Source organism: Equus asinus, chromosome 29, assembly GCF_041296235.1.
Source record: "Equus asinus isolate D_3611 breed Donkey chromosome 29, EquAss-T2T_v2, whole genome shotgun sequence".
Classification (NCBI taxonomy): Eukaryota; Metazoa; Chordata; class Mammalia; order Perissodactyla; family Equidae; genus Equus; species Equus asinus.
In genome coordinates this window covers 945,001-950,486 of record NC_091818.1, presented here as the reverse complement: position 1 = coordinate 950,486, position 5,486 = coordinate 945,001, and positions in this window count along the sequence as shown.

Sequence of the window (5,486 nt, the reverse complement as noted above, 5' to 3'; positions counted from 1 at the left end):
CCTCAAAGAGAATATAGAACTAGGTACTGGGGTGCTCTGGGGAGAAGAAGAAGAAGGAGGAGGAATAAAAAGAAAAGAAAAGATTGGCAATGAGCTCGGGTGCCAGTCTTTAAAAAAAAAAAAAAAAAGAGGAAGAAAGATGGACAAACAGGAACGAATCCCACTGACGGCACCTCCAAATGGTGGGGGGCAGGGGGGTGGGGGGGTGGGGAGTGGCATCATCGGGCCAAGGGTGACTCTAAGCGTGATCCCGCGGTTGTGTTATTTGACATTTTATCGAATCGATTTATTATTTTATTTTTGAGGAAGATGAGCCCTGAGCGAACATCTGCCACCAATCCTCCTCTGTCGGCCGAGGAAGACTGGCCCTGAGCTGACATCCGTGCCCATCCCCCTCTACTTTCCAGGTGGGACGCCTGCCACAGCGTGGCTCGCCAAGCGGTGCCGGGTCCTGCGCCCGGGATCCGGACCGGCGAACCCGGGGCCGGCGGAGCAGAACGTGCGAACTTCACCGCCGCGCCAGAGGGCCGGCCCCCGGAGTTGTTTTGAAAATCCAGTAAGGGGCTGGCCCCGTGGCCGAGTGGTTAAGTTCGCGCGCTCCGCTGCAGGCAGCCCAGTGTTTCATCGGTTCGTTCGGATCCCGGGCGCGGACACGGCACTGCTCATCAAACCACGCTGAGGCGGCGTCCCACATACCACCGCTAGAAGGACCCACCGCGAAGAACACACAACTATGTACCGGGGGGCTTTGGGGAGAAAAAGGAAAGACAAAAAATAAAATCTTCCAAACTCCAATAAAACTTTGAGTGAAGATGACGAGGAGGATGCGAAACGTATCTCACGCCTCCGAGCCGAGCCGTCCGTTTAGGTTTAGGAAGGGGGACGAGGACCCTTTGTAAGCGACATCCCTTTTTAAGCACCATTCTAAACCACAGAACAGAACTCCCTCTCCTCGACCCGGAGCGAGGAGGTTCCTGGGTGTGTCAGAGAGGGTCACGTCCTCTGCAGCACGAACGAACCGCCAGGGTTCGGCCACGGGAAAGAATTTCTTCCTCTCCAGGGGGACTAAAAGTCACCGACGGCAGCGGGCGTAGGTGCTATCCTTCCCGTCCAGGAAAGGCAGGGAGAACTTCAGCCGTGAAGAGAAGGAGGTCTTCCTCACTCCCCGTTTTGGGAGGGCCCCTTTGGCAGGGGAGTTTTGTCTCCTGATTTCAAGTCAGGAAGAAAAGGGAGAGAGAGAGAGAGAGAGAGAGAGAAAGAGAGAGAGAGAGAGAGTGTGTCCTTCTCGTGCCAGGTCGGTCTGAGGGGGACCTCCTCTGGTTTCCTCCCTTCCCAGGGAACGCCGTTCGCTCCTTCTTCTAGAAAAAGCTCCCAAAGCACCACCGCCCAGGATGGTCGACCTACGCCCATCGTCCCTCCTTTCCCAATCATTTCTACCGCGACAGAGGGACAGAGGCCCCTGCCCCATCCCCATCCCCACCCCCACCCCCATCGCCTGCCTCCTTGATGGCCAAAGGAGCTGCCTCTGAGAATGGAACGGGGCTTGGAAACCTTCTAGAGGGGTGACTCTCACCTGCCTGCCTGCTGGGAAAAGCACCACGCTGTCCATCGGACTGCTCTTTTGGGCAAACGTAGGCGTGCCACATAGCGATCGACAGCTATGGCGGGGGGGGGGGGGCGGGGTGGCGTGGTGGTGCCCAGGATCCACGACACGTGACGGCTGCGGAGCACGACAGCCCTAAGACCTTGAGGGAGACGGGGTGGCGCGTGAATCCTTTCGGAACGAGAACGACAGGAAACGCTGACGGGGACGTGTTCTCCTCTCGAGAACACACCAACGCCTCGCACGGTGTCTGACCCGGGGTGCCTCTGACTTTTGTCATCAGAGACGATCCTCTCGACCGCCCCTCACGCTTTGGGGAAAAGGGGAGAGGGACTCGGTAGCACGGGAAAAGCCATCCATCCGCCCTTCCTTTCCGTCTTCACGGCTCCTTCTCGTGGAAAACGAGGAAGCCGTCCGGAGGAACGGAACACTGACCCGGGCCAAAGCGTGGCCCAGCCTGAGCCTCCAAAACCTTCTGCTAAGTGAGAGGTGCCAGACATCCAAGGCGACCTACGTTGCGATTCCACACAGAGGAGAGAGCTAGAACGGTCCAACCCTAGAGGGCGACAGCAGATGGCGGCGGCGGCGGCGGCGGCAGCGGTGGTGGTGATCGTGGTGGGGCAGATCCGGGAGTGGGGCCGTTTTTTCTTTCGGGGGGAGGGGATGGAAACGGAAACCTTCTGGAAATAGATAGCCATGACGGATGCGCCACCTTGGGGAGAGAGACTCCCGAAGGCCACTGGCTTGTGCCCCGTGGAAAGGATGGATTCGGTGGGATGGGAATTCTACCTCCGTGTAGAGCGTGTGGTAAACCACGAGGTAGGTGGGTGGGTGGCCTCCCTGCCTCGCCTCCACCTAGACGTCCACACACAGAGACCGACGAGGGAGGGAGGGAGGGAGGGAGGGAGGGAGGGAGGGAGAGAGACAAGACTGACAGAGGCCGAGGCCGAGGCCGAGGCAGTGAGCGAGTAAGTGATCGACCCTGGCCATAGGGATTCCTCAGAGGGCGTCTCTTGGCTCCCCAAACGAAGAATGTGTGTGGAGATCGAGAAAGATCACCGACCTAGGAGAACCAGCAAGACTTCCTCACCCGCCAGAGAGCCGCTGGGCCCCTGCCGTCCCTGCCACCGCCACCCCTACCCCTCGCCTTTGGCAGCGACGCCAACGAAAGGCAGGCAGACGAGTGGGAGAGTCGTGTGGTGGTGTCCCCCAAGGAAGGTGGGTCCATGCCGACGAGCGGTCGTCGGCGTGTGGAAAAGCCAGAGGCGGGCTGACTAGAAGGAGGGCGTCCTGGAGGAAGGGGCCAGGGTGTGAGGGAGAGAGGCCTGTTCCTCTTCCCCTGTCGGTCCCAAGTCAGGGGCCCAAAGGAGGAAAGCTGTCCGTTCCTTTCCGACTCGGACGGTTCGGGCGGAACCGACCGATCCCCGCGGCGGCGCAGTCGGGGCTTTCTGGACCAGAACCCCTCTCTCTGTCGCCTTTCGACCACACGCACGCTTTAGAGGCCAAGGGAAAATGGATCGGGTCTCTCTGTCTCTCTCCCTAGAAAACAAGGGGCCGGGGGCCGAGCCCGTGGACGAACGGTCAAGTAGCGCCCCCCACCCCGGCCCCCGGCTTCGACGGCCCAGGTTTTCACCGGTTCGGATCCTGGGCGCAGCCCCAGACCCAGCATCGCCCTTCAAGCCACGCCGAGGCGGCGTCCCACATAGCAGAAACGCGAAAGACCTACCACTGGAACCTACAACTATGGACGGGACGGGACGGGACGGGGCGGGGCGGGGCGGGGCGGGGCGGGGGTGGGGGGGGCGGCTTTGGGGAGCAGGAAGAAAGAAAAAATAAAAGAAACACAAGGACGGTCATCGCGATAGTTCTTTCCACTTCCATCCATATGTTAACAGGACCCAAGTTTCCCGACCTCCATTTGGATGTATGTTAACTAAATGGAGAAGCTATTCAAAGGACTCCTCTAAAGAAGTCCACGTTCTTCTTTCTAAATGATAATGAAAATCATTGTCACCACCGCTCTTCCGACCCTCCATGTCCAGACGGCCTCCCGCCCCTCCCCTATCCCCAACTCCCGCCCCGCCCCGCGCCGACCCCCGACCCCGGCATTCTCCACGCCCACCTTTCCCTCTCCACTCCTACCCCCCCCCGTCCCCCGCCGCCCGGGACACCGCACCCCGCGCCCCCCCCCCAATCCAGGCCGGGCCACCTGGTCGACCTCCTCGAACACTATATAAGAGGATGCCGGGCAGCAGGTGGCGCCCGACAAGCGGCCTCCTCACCGGCCGGACGGATCAGCCTCGCGGGGGCGGGCGATGGGGAGGCGTTCGTCCAGGTCAGGTCAGGTCGGGGGAGGGAGGATGCCGCGCCGGCCGGCCTGGTGCGTGGCCTGGTCCCGATCCACCCCGCGTCTCGTTTCTCGGGCCGGGACGAGTACAGGCGGGGAGGCCGACTCGGTCACGGAAAGCGGCCTTGGGGAGGTTTTGGCGAACGTCCCTGTCCCGGGGCCGTCTGCCGACTAGGGGACGGAGTCCTCCTCCATGCTCCTTCTCGCCCCCAGTCGGGCGGGTTGTGGGTCGCGCGGTCGACTTGGCCATTTCCCCGGAGGCATCCTGCCTGCCGGGGCTCCCTCCCTCGGGCCGGTGCGAGCGGTCCTCGGGCGGCCCGGGAATTTGGGCCGCAGCGAACGAACGAACGAAGCCCGTCCCTCCTGCGTCGGCACCGATGAGACACAGCCCTGGTGGATGGAGCCGCTTTCCTCGGGTTTCCTTTTGCTTTCGGCCGCTGCTGCCACCAAACCTCCCTAAACGATAGGAATGAAAACGGGAACCGTTGGCATAATAAAAGCGTTTTGGTTGGCGTGTTTCTTGGCTTTTGGGGACTCGAGAGGTATGATGGATGATCTCCGATTGACGTTGGGAAGGTCTATTTCATCCCAGTCGCACGAACCCCGAAAACGTGGCGGCTGGACGAGGGAGGGAGGGAGGGAGGGAGGGAGGCCAACCACGGGATTTCCGCACGACCAGCTGATGGACACGAGCGCCCCGTGAGCCGGGCGGAGGGCAGCCGCCCGGGTCTCGCAGCTACGTGCCCGCGGAACCCTCGGGACTGCGAGAAGCCGGAGCGACCCGCAGCCATGTGGCGCTCGGCGCGGACATCTGGTCGACCCGCGCGCCACGGGACCCGGGGCCCGAGTCCGGGCCGGGCCGCCGGTCGACCCGGCAGGGCGGCTGCCCCGGGGGCCTCGCGGCTGCTCGTCCGCAGCCTCCAGGGAGCCCTCGGGGCTCCGAGAAGGCCGAGCGCCCCGCGGCCCCACGGCCCCGCGGCGCTCGGTGCGGACATCTGGTCGACCCGCGCGCCGCCGGACCCCGTGGCTACGAGTCCGCGGGGCCTTCGGAGCCGACAGAGGGCCGGGAGCGCACCCAGAGCACCCAGAGCACCCAGAGCCCCGGGACCCGGCCCCGAGCGCCGCGGACATCTGGTCGACCCGCGCGCCCCAGTCCGGGGACCAAGTCCGGGCCGGACAGCTGGTCGACCCGGCAGGGCGTCGGCCACCTGGGAGCCGCACCCGCGAGTCCGCGGGGTCTCTGGAGCCGACGGAGGCCGGGGAGCCCACCCAGGCCGCCGAGAGCCCCGCGTCCCCGCGGCGCTCGGCGCGGACATCTGGTCGACCCGCGCGCCGCCGGACCCCGTGGCTACCAGTCCGCGGGGCCTTCGGAGCCGACAGAGGGCCGGGAGCGCACCCAGAGCACCCAGAGCCCCGGGGCCCGGCCCCGAGCGCCGCGGACATCTGGTCGACCCGCGCGCCCCGGTCCGGGGACCGAGTCCGGGCCGGACAGCTGGTCGACCCGGCAGGGCGGCTGCCCCGGGGGCCTCGCGGCTG